Below are 24,192 nucleotides of genomic sequence, written 5' to 3' on the forward strand. Positions count from 1 at the left end.
GCCTTTGTTACTGGAATTAATTGCAAATCAGTGATAGACCTTTATACAACTTCTGCTATGTGGAACAAATAGAGGAAATTACTTTTAAAATAGTAGTGTTTCTATTCACTTTCTCCATTTTTAAAAAACATTTGGTAAGTTAAAGATCTGAATTAATCATATAATTATCTTGGATCAATAAATTGGAGTAAGAAAATAATGTTCTTATGTTACATTATAGCAGCTTTCACCTATTTCATTGAGGCAAACTTGTTCAATGGAAACAAAACAAGTCTTCCATAAATAACTGTTTTTACTGATATGCAAACGCTATGACAAAGAGAACAAAGCAATACTCAAGAGAGTGTCACTGAGTATGCCTATGAGCAGTGCAATCTGTTAATGTGCTTTCTATTTTAGAAAACTTTTCTGAGAACCTTCTTTTCACTATCTTGAATGAAATGCCCGTAAGTGTATTTTTTCTTATAACAATATGAGCCTACAGTCAATTCTGTAGGCAGCTTATTGTACCAAAAAAATTGTCTCTGTTTTGAAGACAAAATTCAAAGGTCTGCATTCTTTAAAGAATAAACAATCTTTATAGCAGCAATGGCTACGGTCGCCAAACTGTGGAAAGAACCAAGATGCCCTTCAACGGACGAATGGATAAGGAAGATGTGGTCCATATACACGATGGAGTATTATGCCTCCATCAGAAAGGATGAATACCCAATTTTTGTAGCAACATGGACGGGACTGGAAGAGATTATGCTGAGCGAAATAAGTCAAGCAGAGAGAGTCAAGTATCATATGGTCTCACTTATTTGTGGAGCATAACAAATGACATGGAGGACATGGGGAGATGGAGAGGAGAGGGAGTTGAGGGAAACTGGAAGGGGAGATGAACCATGAGAGACTATGGACTCTGAAAAACAACCTGAGGATTTTGAAGGGGCGGGGGTGTGGGAGGTTGAGGAACCAGGTGGTGGGTAATAGGGAGGGCACGTGCTGCATGGAGCACTGGGTGTGATGCCAAAACAATGAACACTGTTATGCTGTAAATAAACAAAAAAAAAAAAAAAGAAGAAGAAAAGAATAAACAATCTCCTTAACTAAGACTGTTGTTTTTATTTCTTTTTAAAGATTACAAAGCTTAAAATGACTTCTATGACAGCCAAAGAAGACTTCTGAAATAGAATCATAAAAGGAAAATGACTTGAAGTATCTACTGAGGGTCATCTGTGTTATAGGACTACTAGATGTGAAATCTGGTCCTTAAAAAAATACAAACAGGGACGCCTGGGTGGCTCAGTTGGTTAAGCAGCTGCCTTCGGCTCAGGTCATGATCCTAGCGTCCTGGGATCGAGTCCCACATCGGGCTCCTTGCTCGGCAGGGAGCCTGCTTCTCCTTCTGCCTCTGCCTGCCTCTCTGCCTACTTGTCATCTTTCTCTCTCTGTCTCTCTCTCTGACAAATAAATAAATAAAATCTTTAAAAAAAAAATACAAACAAAATGACAGGGTGGGTATAGTTACCTTTTGATTATTTGATTAAAAACAACAACAACAACAAAAAAAACAGTATCAGAGAATCAAGTAAAAAAGCTGCTAAACTGGTAATTATACCAAATTTTGTTTGTTCTTATAGCCCTATTCTATATTTCATATCACTTCCTAGGCCATGACAATGTCTTAGGAATACAATGTAAGAAATGATTGTTAAAGACAAGTGAAATATTTATAGTCCCTAATAACCTTTTAACGCAATGAGTACTGTAACAAGCATAAAGATCCATTACTCCCATTCAGAGAGGCTTATATTATATGGGATATTTTTTATTAAAAATATGCTCCTGAGAGAAAATTGATAATTATAGTTCAAAATTTTCAAACTTGTTTTTGTGATAAAATAATAAAGTTATGATAAAATATCTTCTCATCATGCAATAAAATACAAATCATTATCCTAATCCTGAGTTCCTGGTGTTAGTCCTTATTTTACATATTATATACAAAATTATCTTTGTCATGGCAGTCTATTGTATTAAGTTATTAAAAATAATCCAGAACTTTTATTTTTATTTTTCAACATAAAATAAAAATGGAACATTATCCCTTACCTACTTTTTGACTGTGTACAACTCTTAAATATATAGCCTGCCAGGAATTTGTTTTTAAGATTTAATTTATTTATCTGACACAGAGAGAGTACAAGTAGGCAGAGCAGCAGGCAGAGGGAGAGGGAGAAGCAGGCTCCCCACTGAACAGAGAGCCTGATGAAGGGCTTCATCCCAGGACCCTGGGATCATGACCTGAGCCAAAGGCAGATACTTAACCAACTGAGCCACCCAGGTGTCCCTGCCAGGAAAATTCCTGACCTTGTTTTTAGAATGGGATAGTTAACAAAGGGAAAGTTAACAAAGGGAATAACATTTGAGCGAATATGAGAATTATAACCGATAAAGCAAAGAGAAAAGAACATCTTTGCCAAGATAATAGCAAGGCTTGAAATTTTATTAGTGCACAGAAATTTCATAGGAAATAAAACAGTTATCGTGTGGTTATAATAAATGCTATAGTAGTTGTGCATGGAGGGAAACAGAATTAATATCATAAGAATAGAAATGTAGACTGGGTCATATTGAGAAGGTCATGAATACTTGGAGATTTGAGTTATAATCTATAGTCAATAAGGAATCATAAAATTCTTTGAGTATAAAACAAACACTTTAACATTAGTGTCTCGAAAGTTCATCTTAAAAATGGGTGTATAGGAAGAACTGAATGGTGAGGAGACCACCATAAAGCAAATAATAATGTCAATAATATAACCAATATCTGTAGAGAAAAAGAGGAGGGGAAATGTAAAAGACACGCTTGAGGTAATTTTGACAGAGTTCAACTCCCCATTATGTGGGTGTTAACAGATAATTTAAAATGACTTGGTGGTTGTAGAATAGTTGGCAAAGAAGATATCAAACTCATGATATTATTGATTATATATTTTGTGTTGATAATAGTTCAGCCATTACAATATAAAGCCTCTATATTTAGAGCAGAAAGGGAAAAAGAACTAGAGCATCCCACAGGGGTTTTTCAGAGTTTTAGATTGAAAATGACACAATTTACTTCCCACATATTTCCTGGCCAGAAAAAAATCAATTAGCTCCACCTAATTATAGGGGGTTTGGGAAGTTTCCCTTCTGCACAGGAATAAAAGAACCAGACACAAATCACAAATCATCATTTTGATTACAAATGATCATTTGTGATCATTATTAGTAAAGCTGGCTACAAACCAAGGGGTTTTCATGAAAAAAATACAAAAAGATATACTGAAATATACAAGACATTATGATACATTTAAGTTAAATATTGTTTGGAAATAATATCCAGCACTCTTAATGAAGGTTGCACTATGGAGTTAGGAGACTGTGGAGTTATAAGGAGTAAGCCAAAGTAGGACACATGCATAAATGCATAAAACAAATATCCACATATTTATATATATATATATATGTATATGCATAGATATAAGCTATACAACATTATCTATTATACATTATTACATATTTTATATAAACACAATATTACATATATTGTATGTATGTGTATATATACACACATTAATGACAAATACAATGAACTGCATGATACAGAGATATGGAATGGAAACATTTCCAGAAAAACAGTAAAGGATTTGTAAAAAAAAAAAAAAAAGTAGTAAGGAGTGATATTAGCAATATTTTGATCCCTCAGAGTCTGATTGTTTAAATCTTAGGATCTGATGTTAATATGTGTTTCCTTTAGTTATTTCCTGGGAATTATGCATTTTTCTTGGAGGATATGTTTTGAATTTGTATATGAAGCCTTATTCTGTATATATCTTGTATATTTGTTGAGAAATTTTCAGTGGCTCTGGTAGGTGGTTTAACCATAGTGTGTATCAATATCATTTGTGGAGATTCAAGATTTAAAAAGAAAACAATAGAAATAAATCTATCATTATTACTGTTGTTATCATAATCATCATCTACCTAGCTTGATCATCATCATCATCTACATGTCTTATCATCATCATCAACCTCTACCTCTGTACCTCTGTCCATATGTGCACATAAAATGTATGACGAGGGAGAAGAAAGTGAGTCACTCTTACTTGCTTAGCTATCTATTTTCTTCTCTTGGATGTGAATTAAAACATTTTTATAAATTATTAATGGTAAAGTAAAATATTTTAATATTTACATCAATCAATTGTTTGGGGTTGAATTATTTATTAATTTGTTTTCAAATATTTAAATTTTATCTAATTATTTCAATTAACATTCTAATTAAAATACACATTTTACTTCCATAGTTTAGTGGATGTCTACATTAGATTCTTAGAAGCTGGAGTATTTAAAGATAGATACATATTGTCAAGGTGTTTGTCAAAAAAGTACTTCTAGCACTATACAAAGTTACTAATCTCTAATCATCCCTGCTTATATTATCTATTTCATTTTCATGAATTCTTAATTTACCAATCTCACTATTTCCATTTGTATTTCTTTCATTAATAACATAAAATTTTTTCACTTTTTTTATTTCTTTGAGAATTGACTTTTCATATGTTGGACAAATTTAACTTTTTGATATTAGAATTGTTAAAATTATTTTATATTATACTTGTTTCTCTCATAATTTTAAACTGCTTCCCAAGAATTGCTTTCTTTACGTATTCTTAAGGATATATTTGGATGTTTAAAAGATAAATTTTACCACATGCAAACAGACACAAACACACAAGTGTTTTGCTGTATAATTTTGGAGCCATTCTCCCAACTCACATTCTTTGTGATACTTTGTTTTCTAAAAAATGAGACCCTTATGTTCTCAATCTTATTCATCCTCCCCTTTATTATTAGCTATAGACTTGGAAAAAGCTACTTTTTCTACCGATGCTTTAATTTATCATAAACCAGATTTCTTAATTTTCCTGCCATATAAGGTATATTAAATGAGTTGATACACGTAAAGTACTTAGGACAGTTCCTGGAAGAGAGTATTTGCTATCATCACTATCATTTATATTTTCTTCATTATTTTTGTGCTTAGGACTCTTTCTTGGTTTATATAACTACTAAAGTAATGACAAAGTAATTTCACATTCATGTGTCACTATAAAACTTTGACAACCTCTATGACTTTCTAGACTTATTATCCTCTGAAAAAAAAGCAATAAAATAAAATTGCTATCATAATTTCAACTATGATAATAGCAATAGCAGCTCTTTATTGTAAGTTTTCTATAATCAACCTGTCTAATGTTTGTAACACAGATAAAGTAACACTAATTAACATACTTTATTTTCTGGCAGAATTGTGACCCATTTAGAAACAATTCATAATAAAATACTTTAATTCATTATTTCAAAGAAGAATTTTTATAAAATAAAGTAAAATAAATAAAAGAAGAGTTGTACTTCAGTTGGTTTTGTAGAGCATTTACACAACAATACAAAATGAAAGATTGAATTTATATAAATATTTGCCTATTTCATTATATATTTATTTATTTTTAAATTTAATTTAATTCTTTTCAGTGTTCCAGCATTCATTGTTTATGCACCACACCCAGTGCTCCACGCAATATATGCCCTCCTTAATACCCCCACCAGGTTCACCCAACACTCTCCAAAACCCTCAGTTTGTTTCTCAGAGTCCATAGTCTTTCAGGGTTTGTCTACCTCTCCGATTTCCCCCATTCACTTCTCCTCTCCCTCTCCCAATGTCCTCCATGTTATTCCTTGTGCTCCACAAGTAAGTGAAACCATATGATAATTGACTCCCTCTGCATGTCTTATTTCACTCAGCATAATCTCCTCCAGTCCCATCCACGTTGATACAAAAGTTGGGTATTTATCCTTTTTGATGGAGGCATAATACTCCATTGTATATATGGACCATATATTCTTTATCCATTCATCCATTGAAGGACATCTTGGTTCTTTCCATAGTTTGGTGACTGTGGCCATTGCTGTTATGAACTGCTGCTATGAACTTTGGGGTACGGATGACTCTTCTTTTCACTACATCTGTATCTTTGGGGTAAATACCCAGTAGGGCAATTGCAGGGTCATAGGGTAGCTCTATTTTTAATTTTTTGAGGAATATCCACACAGTTTTCCAAAGTGGCTGCACCAACTTGCATTCCCACCAACAGTGTAAGAGGGTTCCCATTTCTCCACATCCTCTCCAACGCATGTTGTTTACTGTCTTGTTAATTTTTTATAAGGTCCTCTTTAAATCTTGGTTATTATGGTGAGAATGTGACATGAATATAGTCACTGCTCACATGGATCTCAGAGTATGTGGAATAATCTACACGATTTGAAGGCAATGCAAATAAAGTTATTGTGTGCAAAATATTCAAGGAGTGTGGCTTTTAAATCCTTTATAATTTATATCCTTGTATATAAAATATAATTTAAATCCTTGTAAATATTCAAGAGGAATTGGATGCCTATGTCTAATATCTTCTTAAGTCATTCCCCTATATAAGTGCACTTATTTTGAGTAAAAAAAAGAAATGTATTATTGAAAATATGCTCCAAATCCTCAGCTTTCTATAAGACTAGGCTTTAACTGGTGCTGGAAAGACAAGTGGTATCAGTAAGTACACTAGGTTAAAAACTAGATAGAAGGGGCACCTGGGTGGCTCAGCGGGTTAAGCCTCTGCCTTCAGCTCAGGTCATGATCTCGGGATCCTGGGATCGAGCCCCGCATCGGGCTCTTTGCTCAGCAGGGAGCCTGCTTCCCCCCCTTCTCTCTCTGCCTGCCTCTCTGCCTACTTGTGATCTATCAAATAAATAAATAAAAATCTTAAAAAAAAACTAGATAGAAACAACTGCTTCTTCATAATATTTAAAATATCTCTATTATCTACAAAGATAACTTACTCAGAGATGATACTCAAAACTTACCATCTCATTAGATACCTAGATAGGTAAACCTGAGCGAAGTTGTAACACAGTAGATATTTATCCTCAGTCCTGAAACTGGAGAAGGAGGCAGAAAGGAAAAGAAGTGGAGAGAGAAAATCATCTTTGAAACTATATGGTCAACTAATCTTTGACAAAGCAGGAAAGAATATCCAATGGAAAAAAGATGGTGTCCTCAACTAATGGTGTTAGGATAACTGGACAGCTACATGCAAAAGAATGAAACTGGACTACTTTCTTATACCATCCACAAAAATAAATTCAAAATGGATGAAAGACCTAAATGTGAGAAAGGAATCCATCAAAATCCTAGAGAACAGAGGTAGCAACTACTCTGACTTCAGCTGTAGGAACTTCTTGCTAGCCACATCTTCGGAGGCAAGGGAAATAAAAGCAAAAATGAATGGCTCAGACCTCATGAAGATAAAAAGCTTCTGACAACTACCATAATAATCTCACTTATATGTGAAATCTAAACAAAAAAACAAACAAACAAAACAGCTCATAGATAAAGAGAACAGATTGGGGGTTACCAGAGGCATGGAAGGGGGGAGCAGCAAGTGAAATGTATGAAGATACAAAAGTCAATAGGTGCAAACATCTAGTGATAAAATGAGTCAGTTACAGTTACAGGTAGACTATAGTTAATAATACTGTACCATATATTGAAAGTTGCTAAGAGACTAGATCTTAAAATTCCTCTTCACAAGGAAAAAAGTTATAACTATGTATGGTGATGGATGCTAACTGGATTTAATGTAGCGATCACTGCAAAATACACAAATATTGAGTCATTATATTGTATACCTGTAGTTAATATAATGTTACATGTCAGTTATATCTCAATAGAAAATAAAACATGACCACACACACACACACACACAAAATGAAAAGCTTCTTCACGACTGACAGAATGGGAGAAGATGTTTGCAAAGGACATATCTGATAAAGGGTTAATATTCAAAAATCTATAAAGAACTTCTCAAACTCAACACTCATAAAAGGAATAATCCAGTTAAGAAATGGGCAAAAGACATGAACAGACTTTTTTTTCCCAAAGAAGACATACAAATGGCCAACAGACACATGAAAAGATGCTTAACAACACTCAACATCAGGGAAATACAAATCAAAACCACAATGAGATACCACTTCACCACAGTCAGAAAGACTAAAATTAACCACTCAGGAAATGACAGATGTTGGTGAAGATGCAGAGAAATAGGAACCCTCCTACACTCTTGATGGCAATGCAAGCTGGGCAGCCACTCTGGAAAACAGTATAGAAGTTCCTCAAAAAGTTGAAAATAGAGCTACCTTATTACCCAGTGATTGCACTGCTAGTTATTTACCGCAAAGATACAAAAGTACTGATTTGAATGGGCACCTGCACCCCAATGTTTACAGCAGCAATGTCCACACATCTTTCCACACTGGAAAGATCCCAGATGTCCATCAACAGATGAATGGATAAAAAAGATATGATATCACACCTTCTTTATCCATTCATATGGGTATTTATACACACACACACACACACACACACACACACACACACACACACACAGGAATGGTACTCAGCCATCCAAAGGAATGAAATCTTGCCATTTGCAATGACATGGATGGAACTAGAGGGTTTTATGCCAAGTGAAATAAGTCAATCAGAGAAACAATTTTCTTTTTTTTTTTATTTTATTTATTTGACAGAGAGAAATCACAACTAGTCAGAGAGGCAGGCAGAGAGAGAAGGGGAAGCAGTCTCCCTGCTGAGCAGAGAGCCCGATGCAGGGCTCGATCCCAGGACCCTGAGATCATGACCTGAGCCGAAGGCAGAGGCTTTAACCCACTGAGCCACCCAGGTGCCCCAGAAAGACAATTTTCATGTGATCTCACTCATATATGGAATTTAAGAAACAAAACAGAAGATCATAGGGGAAGAGAGGGAAAAATAAAACAAGATGAAATCAGAGAGGGAGGTAAAGCATAAGAGATACTTAACAATAGGAAACAAACTGAGGGTTGATGGAGGGGAGGGGTTGGCAAATGGGGAAACTGGGTGATAGCCATTAAGGAGGGCATGTGATATAATGAGCACTGGTATTATATAACACTGATGAATCACTGACCTCTATCTCTGAAATTAATAATATATGTTAATCAATTAAATTTAAATAAAAATTTAAAAATAAGCAAAAATGTCATTTGGTATAAATTATATTGATGTAAAGGTTTATATTCTTTTTAATGTAGCCAGATTTATCTAAGCAAAGGGTCAAAGCATCTTTATATTAAAATGACATGGATGGGTGTAGTATTTTGGAATGCAAAAAAGAAAATTTTAAAAAAGGAGTGACAAAACAATGGAAGGGTTGTCATTATCATAGGTGTTAGAGAAATATGAGTTGAGGGGGTGAGAAATGAGGTGGGAATTGATAGAGCAAACTATCCATATTCCAGTGATTTTTATCTCCTTAATCCCAATAAACTCTGTGATCAGGAAACAGGACTTTTCTATTTGTATTTTTCTATTTATAAACTTATTTTCTATTTATAAACTTTTCTATTTATAAACTAATACTTGAGAGTGATATGGCTACTTCTCCAGAAGCCAAAAACAGATGCAAATTTTTTTCAATTCTTGCTAGAAAAATAAGTTAGTTTTACAGAAGAATGAAAATGGATTCTAGATTAATTTAAGGCTTTATTTAACTCTAGTTTATCTTTAGAAAGTACTTAAGGAAAATGATTTATTATATTGGTTAATTGATTTATTATATTGGTTTATTATATTGGTTGATGGCTGGTATTGATCAAAGAAATTAAGTCTGACAATTCATGTATTTTGTTAGGAAAATCAAGCGCTTTCTAATTATGTGTATATAAATTAACAAAAATTCATATAAAAAGCTAGGAACCTTCAAGACTATTTATTAATGCATACATTAATTCATTGACTTATTTAACAAAAAAATATACATATCAACCACATATCAGGTATTACTTTAGTCTCTAGGAAAGAGGTAAGATTTTGGAAAGAAAAAAGATAATTTCACTGTTGTTCATATTTATAAAGCTGTTATATAGAGATATAAAATTTACATGTTAATATAACACATTCATTCAATACATAATATATGTTCACCAGAAGTGCCATGGCTGAATCATATGATGATTCTATTTGTTACTTATTTGAGGAACTACCATACTGTTTTCTGTAGTGGCTGTGCCATTTTATAATCTCACCAACAATGCATGAGTTCCAATTTTTCCATATTCTAAACAACACTTACTATTTCTGTTTGTTTTGTTCATTTACTTCATAGTAGCCATCGTAATGGGTATGAGACAGTATCTTATTGTTGCTTTGATTTGCATTTCACCAATGATTAGTGATGGTGGGCATCTTTTCATGTGTTTATTTGTCATTTGTATATTTTCTTTGAAGAATTGTCTATTCAAGTCCTTTGCCCATGTTTCAATAAGGTTTTTTTTTGTTGTTGTTGTTCTATGATGTTAATGTGGTGGTGGCTATATGCCTCTATAGATCTGTAAAAATTCATTAAACTTTACACTTAAATATGGTGAAACTTACTGTATGAAAATTATAGTTCAATGAACTATATTATATAATATAATTATATAAAATATATTCTAAAAGCAAAATAAAGTATGTAAATAGATAATTTTACTACTGGAGAGATTTGAATGGCAAATTAGCATATGAAAACATCCTCAAATTATCCGTCTTTATAGAAATGAAAATTCAAAGCACAGTGAAATACAGGTACCTACCCCCTGAGTAGATAAAATTTAAATGAGTAACATATGGAGTACAGAGAAGCTATGAAGCAACTACAGTTCCCATACATGTGGGTGCAAAATGGTATTATAGCCACTTTGGGGCTCTTGGATGGCTTAGTGGGTTAAACTTCTACCTTTGCCTCAGGTCAAGATTCCAGAGTCCTGGGATCAAGTCCTGCATTGGGCTCCCTGCTCAGCAGGGAGTCAGTTTCTTCCTCTCTCTCTATGCCTCCCCCCTGCTCATGCTCTTTCTCTCTCTTCTGTCTCTCAAATAAATAAATAAAATCTTAAAAAAAAAAAGTATAGCCACTTTGAAACATAGTTTGGATGTTTCATACAATGTTAAACCTACATCTCATCTCCCATTAGCCTCACCCATCCCATTTATAGATATTTACCAACAAAGAATAAAAATATTTGGTCATAAAAAGATGTATACAAGAACACTTATAGTAGCTTCATTTATAAAAGTGAGTACAGGATCAACCCAAATATTCATCAATTGGTAGATAAATAAATACTTTGTGAATGTCTATATGATGAGATTTTATTCAGTAATAAAATCAAGTGAACTATAGATATGTGCAAAAGAATTAATGAATTTCAAAAACATACCAATTGAAACTGGTCTAAATGCTGTATGATTCCTTTTAAATGATATTCATTTAAATCCAAAATTATGAAAACACTTCAGATAAGTGGCTGTCAGAACCTTAGTGTAAGATTATCAGAATCAAAGGGGAATTTGTGAAATAATTATAATGTTCTATATTCTGACAATGATGGTGGTGATTATATGATTATGTCCCTTATCAAAAATCAGTGAACAATATAGATATAGTCTGTTCAATTTAATTCTCAATAAATCTGAGTCTAAAAATATATACCATACAATACACAATGATATGCCAGGCAGTGGTAAATGTTCCACAGAAAAATGAGACAGATTCTGTGGGTGTGTTTGTGTTTTCATTTGTCATAGAAACTGTATTTGCAAGTTAAAATACTATGAATCAGAAATTCATCTGAGAATGTAATTTGTGAATATTATAGATATTGTAGATATTGGTTTTATTCCTATTAAAGGAATAGGTAGAAGGCTCTACTGCAGCAGAAGATCAGCAAAGATGCCCATGTGATTGGTGTAGAAAAAGGTAGGAAAATGACAATATGTAGTAGTACAGAGATAAGGAGCTAGGTTGGACAGGATTCCAAGGTTATTGTAAGATTTCGGCTTTTCTCCAAATGAAGTAAAAAGCTATTGATAGATGGAATGGGTAAGCTCTATGAAAAGATTACTCTTTTAAAAAGAGTCTTGTGGCTATAGCTTAAGAAATAGGCTAGAGGGAGGAAAGGGCAGGAAAGGAAAATCCTTTAGGGAAACATTGCCTAATTAAAGAAAGTGGGACTTGAGTATGAAAGAATGGACCAAGATAATTTTATGTTAAAGTGGTGGGATTCTTGATTTTTTTTTTAAATTTTTTTTACATAACACAGAATTTGCTGTATGGTTGATTGTGAGGCTTGTGAAAACAAAGACTGGTGGTAATTTCAATTTTCTGGATGTAAGAAACATGGAAAAGGGTAAGTAAAGTTACTGAAGAGATAGATTGGATTATATTAAAGGATAAAATGTGATTTTGACAGTTTAAATTAGAAATACATATCAGGTTTCCAAGAAGAGATTTTAAGTAGGTGATCGGAAATTTTGATCTGGGTTTGATAAAGAATTGGAGACTAGAGAAATAAATTTAGGAGTGTCCAATGTCGATTATTACTGAACAAATTTGGTTACTTAAGAGATAAATAATAGAAAATTTCAGACTGAACCCTGGGATTTGCCAATATTTCTATTCTTAATGTGAAAATGTCCCTGTGAGGATTCAACAAAATAATACAGAAAATAAATTTAGTAAAAAAAAATCAACAAAAATGAAGAGATATCGATTGTTATTTTTAGAAAGGAAATATGAGGTGGATAGTTAAAATTTATAGCAGTATCAATTTAAACACTTATATGAATAAAATAATGTTATTCAAAATGCTGATGTGATACTTTATTTGCAAAAATATTAAAGTCAGAGAGCAAGATATTCATAAAATAAACTGCAATACAGTAAATGTAGAAATTCTTGCCAAAGGAATTTTTTTTAATTTGTCATTTTATTGATGTTTGATTTTCCCTTGTGGTAAAACATAAGCCAATTTTCACAATATAAATCTTGGAAAGAATGAAAAAATATCAAAGTAATGACCTTATAAACTGGAACCTTTTAAATTTCAGAGATCATATGAGGTAAATCCCTTTGGAAAGAAATCTTAAACCAAAGGTTATGAAAAAGATTATTTTAGATAGAAATAGATCCAAGACTCAATATAGACTGCAAGAAAACACAGAAGGTTCAATTACTTTTTCCATAATATAACCTTGAAGAAATGTATTTTTGTAGTTTTTAACATATGCTTCTAAGTTTTAATAGTATTTGTGCTTCATTTATATGTAAGTGGAAATATTTAATTTTCTCATTACTAAAGAGAAAACATTATAACTTTTATAAACATTTTAGGATTTGTAATAAAAGTTCAATTTGGGATGGCATAAAGTTTATAGTTTTAAAATGAATAATTATTGAAATACAATTATTAAAGCTAAATTTATGGTGACTACCTAATTAAAAAATAATGCATTTAAATAATTTTACATGTAAATATATATATATCTTAAATAAAACTATACATATTTTAAATGAATCTTACTTATATGGAGAAACCTGAAAAATTTTTATTTTAAAATACTAAATTGGATTTCTACTCTGGTATTGACATACTAAGACCCTTCTGGATGATTATCCTATATAAAACTATTATAAACAGGGGTGCCTAGGTGGCTCAGTTGTTCAGTGTCTGCCTTTAACTCACGTCATTATCCCAGGTCCTGGGATTGAGCCCCACTTGGGCTCTCTTTTCAGCGGGAAATCTGCTTCTCCTTCTCCCACTTCCCCTGCTTGTGTTCCTGCTCTCACTCCCTATCTCCTTCTCTGTCAAATAAATAAATAAATAAAATCTTTAAAAAATTATTATAAACAATGAACACAATAAATAAAACTAACTGACTGGAGGCACTGGAGAGTGCATAGAGTAGAAGAGACATTCCGTGGCTAGAAGGACACATTGGAGAAAGGGTAGACAGGGCCATAGAATGTAAATTCTTGTTTTCATTCTTTCTCCAGTTAAAGACAATCTGGTATAGTGTGTGCATGAGGTAAATGGGATGGCAATAAAAAAAAAAAAAGACACAGATCTTTCTGGTCTAGGGAACAGAAAAAAAGGAATCTGAGGATACAGGCTGCTGAAGAGAGTAGGAGAATCTGGTAGTCAGAAGGAGAATACACTAATATCTCTAACTGACCCATAAACCATGCATTCATGAAACATATTCACATTTACAATGTTCAATATGGATTGTCCGGTACAAAGAATAAAGAAAATGAAATGCATTTTCTAGATTAAAGAAAATAATCTATGACTCATCTGAAATAAATTAAATGTTAAAAGTAACACACAAATATTTTAAAATTATTATTTTAATAATCCCAATTAAATAAATCAAAAAAGCTACAAAATGAATAAAAGAAATGGAAATTTCATTATGGAGTAGAAAGATTAAAAGGAACCAAAGAGAAATTCTAGAGTTGGAAAATACAATATCTGAAATTAAAAAGTGAACTTAAAGACAAATCTTTAGAAACCATCCACAGTGAAGGAGGAGTTAAGATGGTAGAGTAGTAGGGGGACCCTGAGCTTGCCTTGGTCCTTGAATACAGCTGGATTGATATCAGATCAGTTGGAATACCTAGGAAATTAATCTGAGGATGGGAGAATGATCTGCATGGTTGGAGGGAGAGAGTATGGCAAGTGCAAGGTCTGTGGACATAAACTGGGGAGAAAAAAGCCAAAGTGCTGCAGAGGCTAGGGAGCCCTTTCCATGGGGACAGTCAAGGGGGAGACAGAGTGAGGGGAAGAGAGAGTGGTGTATAGTATTTACACAGGAAAAACACAGTGTTTACATAGGAAAAACACCACCTGGGACCACTGACTAGAGAGTCAAGGGGAACTGTGGTAGGGTTTTGTAAGCACTGTGTGAAGCTCAAATTCCAAGGTTTTAGAGGTCCATGACATTCACCAGAATCAAGTCATGGCATGCGCTCGTGAGAAGAAGGGTGCAACCCAGGAGCCCATGTACTGGTATAAGGATTCCCTGGGTCACACTGGGAGAGAACATTCACCTTCCTGGAGGGTATATTGCCTATCTAGAGATTATTATTCTTTTTTAAAAAAATATTTTATGTATTTATTTATTTGAGAGAGAGAGAGAGAGTGCAAACAGGTGGAGTACCAGGCAGACCAGGACCCTGGGATCATGTCCTGAGCTGAAGGCAGCTGCTTAACCAACTGAGCCACTCAGGTACCCCTGTTTGTTTTTTTAGGTTTGTTTTTCCTTCTTTTGGATCAGGCTTCTTTTGTTCTTTTTCTCTTTTATTTTTGCTTCTCTCTCTTTGAATTCAAAATTCTAGTTTTTTTATTTGTCTATTTTTTGTTTTTGTTATTTTTTTCTCATTCCTTTCCCTTTTTTCTTGCTTTTTTTTTTTGAATCGGGCTTTTTTTCTTTTTTCTTATTTTCCAAGCTAATTTTAACAAATCAAAGCACACCTAATTAAATGTTCAAACACTCCCTTGAAAGCAAAGAGGAACTCTGCAGAGGACTGACCTGGGGAAAGAGGAGCCAAAACGCAACACCAAAGTGCACAGAGCATACATCAGAAACACTTCCTGAAGTGTCAGGTCTGGGACGGTGTATGAACCTTTCTTAATATAGCATTACTTTCAGGAACTGAAAACATAGAAAATGACAAGATGAAGAAATTCTTCCCAAAAGAAATATCAAGAAGAAATCACAGCCAGAGATTTTCTGAAGATATATTTTCTCAAGATTTTTATGAAGATAGAAGACACCAGAGAAACCCCTGCTGGAGAGAAAAAAGACCTAGAAACTAGTCAGGTAAAGTAAAAACAAACAAAAACAAAAACAAAATATGCTATAACTGAGATGCAAAACTGATGGATGTAATAACAAGTATGGTAGAAGCACAGGAATGAATAGGTGAGCTGAAATCAAGAGTCAGACACTTAACCAGCTGAACCACCCAGGTGCCCCAGACAAACTAGGTTTTAAACCAAAGGGTATAGGGGTGCCCAAGTGGCTCTGTTCGTTGAACATCTGACTCTTGGTTTCAGCTTAGGTCATGATCTCATGGGTCATGGGATCAAGTCCTATGTCTAGGGAGTCTGTTTGAGATTCCCTATCTTTACCCCTCTCCCCTCACATGTGTGGGTGTACATGTGCTCTCTCTCTCTAATAAAGAAATCTTAAAAAAATTTTAAAAAAATTAACCAAAGACTGTAATGAGATAAAAAAGGCACTATATCATAATAAAGAGATCTATCCAACAAGAAGACCTAACAATTGGAAATAATTCTACTCCCAAGTTTGGAGCAAGTAAATATATGTCAATTAATAACAAACTTAAAGAAACTCATTTTTATAATACAATAATAGTAGGGGACTTGAAACCCCCACTGACAGCAATGGACAGATCATCAAGGAAACAATGGCTTTGAATGAAACAGTGGACCAGATGGACTTCACAGATATATTCAGAACATTTCATCCTAAAGGAGAATACACATTCTTTTTGAGTGCACATGGAACATTCTCCAGAATAGATCACATACTGGGTCACAAATCAGGCCTCAAACAGTACAAAAAGATCAAGAGCATATGAAGCATATTTTCAAACCACAATGTTATGAAACTTGAAGTCAAACACAAGAAAAAATTTGCAAAGACAACAAATACATGGAGGTTAAAGAACATCCTACTTACTAAACAGAAAATTAAAGAAGAAATTAAAAAATACATGGAAACAAATGAAAATGAACACAAAATAATCTAAAGTCTTTGGGGTGCTGCAAAAGTGGCCATAAGAGGAACTATATAGCAATACTATAAAGCCTTTGTCAAGATGCAAGAAAAATCTTGAATATACAACCTAACCTTATAGCTAAAGGAGCTGGAAAAAGAATAGCAAATAAAGTCTAAAACCAGCAGGAGAAGGGAAATAATAAAGATAAGAGCAGAAATAAATGATACAGAAATTAAAAACAACAACAACAACAGTAGAACAGCTCAACAAAACTAGGAGCTGGTTCTTTGAAAGAATTAACAAAATTAATAAAACCCCTAGCCATACTTATCAAAAAGAAAAAAGAAAGGACCCAAATAAAAAAAAACCACAAAGGAAAGGGGAGAGATCACAAACAATACCATAGAAATATAAATAATTGTATGAGAATATTATAAGCAACTATGTGCCAACAAATTGGGCAATCTGGTAGAAATGGATATATGCCTAGAAGCAATAATCTAACAAAATTGAAACAGGAAGAAATAGAAAATTTGAACAGACCCACAACCAGCAAAGAAATTGAATCAGTAATAAAAAAATCTCCCAATAAACAGAAAAGAGTACAGGACCAGATGGTTTCCCAGGGGAATTCTACCAAAACTCAAACATCCATCTGAAACTGTTCCAAAAAACAGAAACAGAAGGAAAATTTCCAAACTCATTCTATGAGGCCACATTACTTTGATTCCAAAACCAGACAAAGATACCTCTAAAAAGGAGAATTATAGGCCAACATCCCTAATGAACATGGATGCAAAAATTCTCAACAGATACTAGCAAATCAAATCAAACAGTATATTAAAAGAATTATTCACCACCATCAAGTGGGATTTATTCCTGGGCTTAAGGAGCAGTTCAGTATCTACAAATCAAACATGATACACTGCATTAACAAAAGAAAAGACCCATATGATCCTCTCCAGAGATGTAGAAAAGGCATTGACAAAATAAAGCATCCTTTCTTGATAAAAACCCCCAAGAAACTAGGGATAGAAAGAACATCCCTCAACATCATAAAGACCATATGTGAAAAACCCACAATTAATATCATCCTCAAAGGGGGAAAACCTCCCCTGAGGTCAGGAATATAACAGGGATGTTCACTCTAACCACTTGTCAAGAAAGTATTGGAAGTCCCAGCCTCAGCAATCAGATGACAGAAATAAAAGGCATGTAAATCATCAAGGAAGAAATCAAACTCTCACTATTTGCAGATGACATGATACTCTATAGAAAACCCAAAAGACTCCACAAAATAATTGACAGAATGTATAAATTAATTCAGCAAATCAACACATACAGAAATCTGTTGAATTTCTATGCACCAGTAATGAAGCAGCAGAAATAAGTCACAGAATTGATCCCATTTACAATTACACCAAAACCCATAAGATACCTAGGAATAAACCTAACCAAAGAGGTAAAAGATCTATACTCTGAAAATTATAGAACAGTTCTAAAGGAAACTGAAGAAGACACAAAGAAATGGAAAAACATTTTGTGCTCATGGATTGGAAGAACAAATATTATTAAAATATCTATACTACCGAAAGCAATATACACATTCAGTGAAATCTTAATCAAAATAAAACCAGCATTTTTTCACAGAGCTAGAACAAACAATCCTAAAATTTGTGTGGAACCAGAAGAGACTGCAAATAGCCAAAATAATGTTGAAAAAGAAAAGCAAAGCAGGAGGCATCACAATCCTAGACTTTAAGCTCTATTATAAAACTGTAACCATCACACAGACCTGTACCCCTGGGGTTAATAATACATTGTATGCTTATAAAAAATTTTTTTTAATTAAAAAAAACACAAAAACTGTAATCATCAAGACAGTATGGTACTGGCATTAAAACACATAAAGATCAATGGAACAGAATAGAGAATCCAGAAATGGATCCACAACTATATGATCAACTAATCTCTGACAAAGCAGGAAGGGTTATCCTATGGTAAAAAGAAAGTGTCCTCAAAAAATGGTGTTGGGAAAACTCCATAGCTATATGCAAAAGAATGACAACAGACCACTTTCTTACACCATCCACAAAAATAATTCAAAATAATAATTCAGAAATATTCAAAAATAAATTCAAAATGGATGAAAGACCTAAATGTGAGAATGAATCCATCAAAATCCTCAAGAACTCAGGCAGCAACCTATTCCACTTCAGCCACAGCAACTTCTTAATAGCCACATCTCTGACGGCAAGGGAAAAAAAAATGAACTATTGGGACCTCATCAAGATAAAAAAACTTCCGCACAGCAAAGGAAAACAATCAACAAAACTAAAAAGCAATTGACAAAAATGGGAGAAGATATTTGAAAATGACTATCAGCTAAAGGGCTAGTATCCAGCAACTATAAAGAACTCCTTTGCTATAGTGTTCAGAAGATTCACATCTATAATCATGGCCATACTTTAAAAATATGTGCATATTTTTAACTCTTCTAATGGTGGCTATGACCATAAAAATTATAGCATATACCACATGGGTATCTTTTGTTCAGTATTTATAACAACAGTCTTCTTGACAACTTTGGAAGAGAATTATCATATCCTAAAACCAAAGGTCATCTGCTACTGCAGGTGCCAGGTTATGGTCTATTGGCAGTTTTGATGGTGGCAGAACTGAAGTATTTCTTTGTTAGGGGCAATGAAAAATGCATACATCTGGTTCCTCCAAATATAATTCAAGTAATACATCTTGTATCATAAAGGTTTATAATACAGATGGGCCAGGGTTGCAAGGCCACATTCATCAGATGTGGGTTATGTAAGAATGGAAAACTACCTGCAGGGCTAGAACTAAGGGTCGTCTGAAGACAACAGAATGTAAGAGAACAAATGTGTTCCATACTTCCTGGTCCAATCTCTCATTAGTCCCCCAAACCCTGACCTCAGACTATCTTTCTGATTCCCACTCCCATCCCTTCTTTTAGTTTTATGTAATGATATCTCCTATTAAATTGGTTGTTAAATTTGGTCTATGACCAACTTTGCTCCCACTTCACCCATGGTAGGTTGAGGCCTACTAATTCCCTCTACATTAGGTAATTAAAAAAGAAAAGAAAAGAAAGGGAAAAAAATCTCTTTTTATAAATTGGCCTTTAAACTCTCCTATCATTCCTGATATCTTGAAAGAATTCTGACACATAATATGTGTCAGTGTGGTGAATATTGAAGGCTATGAATACATCCACACAGTATGTGTTAAAATACCAACATCCTCACTCACAAGCCATGCAGTCTTAAGAGAATTAACTCATTTTCTTCAGTTCTTAATCTGAAAACTGTGGATATGACAGTGCCTTCATACAGACTTGTTATAAAGTTGAAATAAATAATCAGTTTTAAAATGCTTAACACAGAAGCAATTATCACATGAATATTAGTTTTCATTATTAAGCATAAAGTCCTTCCAAGGTAAATCAAATATGGTGTATCAGATCCTCTACAAATAGCATAGATATTGCTTCACCCACATATACTCAACATTCATTATTCATGGATTCTGTATTTATGAATTTGTCATTTATTTATAACTCCAAAATGAATACCTGACACTTCGTAGCTATTTGCAGACATGCACACAACTTCAAAAACTGGGTTGCTCAGGGCGCCTGTGTGGCTCAGTGGGTTAAAGCCTCTGCCTTCAGCTTAGGTCATGATCCCAGGGTCCTCGGATCGAGTCCCACATCGGGCTTTCTGCTCCTCAGGGAGCCTGCTTCCTCCTCTCTCTCTGCCTGCCTCTCTGCCTGCTTGTGCTCTCTGTCTCTCAAATAAATAAATAAAATCTTTAAAAAAAAAAAACAAAAAAAAAACTGGGTTGCTCAATGTCCAAATTCCCAGCTAAAGTCTAACAATAACAGTTTATTTCAGCTCTCATGCTGTTAACCAGTGTCCTTTTTGCTAGAGTTAGTGCTACATTTTTTTGCTTTTTTTTTTTTTTTTTTTTTTTTGGTAATTTGGCTGTTTATAATGGCTCCCAAGCATAGTGCCGAAGTGTTATCTAATGTTCTTAAACACAGTGTGCCTTATGGATAAATACATGTGTTAGACAAGCTCCGTTCAGGCATGAGTTACAGTGCTTTTGGCAGTGAGTTTGATGTTAATGAACCAATAATATACACATCTAGAAAAAGGAAGAGAAAATTCTTCAATCTGTATGTTAAGTCCACTCTATAAAGTGCTAAAGTAATGTCTATAGTACATGATAAAGCTATGGAAAAGACAGAAAACTTGCTAAATTTATGAATTCAAGAGATGACAACTATAAAAAAGTACAGTGAACAGCATTGCTGTAAGGTTGAAAGCCAATAAAATATATAGAGACATTACCTAAGAGCAAGGAAATCTTAAATACTTCTTTGTCAATATTGGCTGGCTCATCCGTTTCAAAAGGCAACATATCACAAAAAAATAAACCCATAGGTCAAGAAGGTTCTGTAGATTAGGAGACTACAAAATAACTTTTAAATGCCTTCCAAATGTTATACAAGAGAAGAGTTATACAGAAGAACACACTTTTCAATACTATGAGACTAGTATGTCTTATAAAGATGCTAGTAAATGAACCTATATAGTGAATGTGGCTTTTGGTTGAAGAAAATGTAACCAGAGGCCTAAAGAAACTTACCCTGCATTTTCCCTGGGACCAGCATGAAGTATTTGCTAGTTCAAAGTTTAAAGCAATTTTATAGAATATAGCTACCATAAGTAAAGTAAATAGTTAAAATAAATAAGTAAAAGTCAACCAGACTACTGAGAAGAGGAAGCAGAAATTCTTCTTCCATCACTCTGATAAACTGCAGGATGGCAGACTTGTACTTTCTCACAAACTGGTACAACAAGATTTTTATTTATTATTTTTATGTACGAGGTTACCTTGATACTGCTTTAGAGAAAGCTATTGATAAATTTAAAAGTTGATTTTTATGTTGGGGGTTCTGATTTAATGTAAGTATATTAAGCTTATATATCTGTGTCATTGGTTACATAAGGTGGTGTTAGGTAAGAATGACTAAATAAGTGCCATGAAAAGTTCCCCACATTCCTTACCAGTCTTGAAACACTAACTAACACACTATGAAGGTCTGATGTCAAAGGTAAATATAAAGGGATTCAACCACTTTATTAAGTTTAAACTAACACAGGTCACAATACTCTGCAGGGAAGAAATTGGAAACGTCTTGTTCTGGGGATATTTTTAACCTTTGCATTTCTCAGAGTGTCAGTTTTTTTTTTTTTTTTAAAGATTTTTATTTATTTATTTATTTGACAGAGAGAGATCACAAGTAGGCAGAGAGGCAGGCAGAGAGAGAGGAGGAAGCAGGCTCCCCGCGGAGCAGAGAGCCCGATGCGGGGCTCGATCCCAGGACCCTGAGATCATGACCTGAGCCGAAGGCAGCGGCTTAATCCACTGAGCCGCCCAGGCACCCCTCAGAGTGTCAGTTTTAATAAAACAGAAATCATATAAACCATCTTCAGAGAAGAAACTAGAAGTGGCTAATTTACTTTAAACAGTGTTTGCATTTGTTGGTATTATTCTTTGAAGGAGTAACTGTGTTTGTGCTAAGTCAAGCACCTAAAGCTTCTGTAAACTAACTGCATTACAATTTGCTATAGTATTAGTAATTGATAGTGATTATGTCTATGTGAGGAAAGTTGTTCAACCAAATTTGCATTAAATCAATTTTGGATTTATGATTTTTTAAATTTATGATTTTAAATGACATTAAGTTTGGTTCCCACTATGTTTTTTTTATGATTTATATTATCTAGATTATGTTTAATTTCTTTTCAATATACCATGTGTAGAATCTCCTCTTTTTATAATGAATATGTTTTGTTTAACAAAGATGTCAATCAACAAGCCATTATAATAGTATTCTATTCTTTTTTTTGCATTTCTTGTTTTTTGACTTATTATTATTTTTAAAGATTTTATTTACTTACTTGAGAGAGAAAGTGAGCGAGTGAGAGAGAGAGCACAAGTAGGGGAAGGCACAGGGGGAGAAGCAGATTCCTGGCTGAGTGGGGAGCCTCATGTGGGGCTTGATCCCAGGACCCTGGATCATGACCTGAACAAAAGGCAGATACTTAATGGATGGAGTCACCCAGGTGCTTCTCTTTTATTATTTTCTGATACCAAAAAAACTTAGCTCCAGGGGAATTTATGTCATATTTGTGCTTTGTAGATTATGGTATAGAATGTTAGAGTTACTTATAAAGCAAGTATCACAATGTTTGTGTGACAGTGAAGGCCAAAAATGCAATTCTATAAATACCAATATTAGCAAACACTTACATAGCTTTAACAGCCCTTACCAAGTCCCAGTTCTAAGCACTTTACATATTATAACTCATTTAATCAGCGAAGTAATCCTGTGAAGTAGGAACCATCTTTATCATTTCCAATTTACAAATTAAAGGAACTGAGCAAAGAGAATTTAACTTATTCTGGTTATCCAACCAGAAAGCAGCAAAGTCAAAATTTAAACCCAAGGGAGGTTGATTGTAAAATCTGTTCTCTAAAGCATTAAATTATTTTACCCAATGTAAAACTGAAGAAAACAGTTTTAGGTACATTATCTCACTGCCATCACAAATCTACAAAATAAGGTGCTTCAAAAATTCCGTGGCAATCTTTTTGCTTCAATTTAATTTGCTCTTCCTGACTCTTAGCTTCAACTATGCCCATGTTCCCACATTCAACATTCCTGCCCTGAAGCTGGAGTCTGCACTTCCTGGTTGATTCATTTTCTAGAACTGTATAACATATCACCATCCCAGGAGCAATAACCTCTGCTGGCATCCATTTGGGCAACAGTCTAGGGTTTTAATCAAGGCTCTTTTGGTTTCAAGTTATAACAAAACAAAACAAAACCACACAAATGACTTAAGCAGGAAAAATCAGAAAAGTAGAATCAACAGGAGACATGGATAGTCCATGGAACCCAAAGAAAGGAAATACAATCAAAAGAGATTAAAACCTCGAAACATTAGAAACCTATAAAAAATATCAAGCCTCAAACTTTCTCTATCTCTCCTTCCCTCTGTGGCATCATGCCCCAACCCATGTTTTGTTTACATGTCTCCCTTATTCTGTTCTTCCTACAAACTGGTTTTCTCTCCTTTTCTGGGTAGATGGCAGAGAAAGGTCATCCTAAAGTTCCAAAGTTCACATGCCTTTCATATGTGACCAGTATAATCTAACACCTTTGAATCCCAATTCTAAATCCTGAATATTGGAAAATATGATTGAACCATTTCGGGCACATGTGCCCACTTTTGATTCTATAAGTTATATTACTCTATGTAGATTAATACACTTTTCCTTACATGACTCCTTTAACATTTTTGGGTGCCACTAAAAACCAGGATCAAATTTCCAA

The sequence above is a fragment of the Meles meles genome, chromosome 6, assembly GCF_922984935.1.
Source record: "Meles meles chromosome 6, mMelMel3.1 paternal haplotype, whole genome shotgun sequence".
NCBI lineage: Eukaryota > Metazoa > Chordata > Mammalia > Carnivora > Mustelidae > Meles > Meles meles.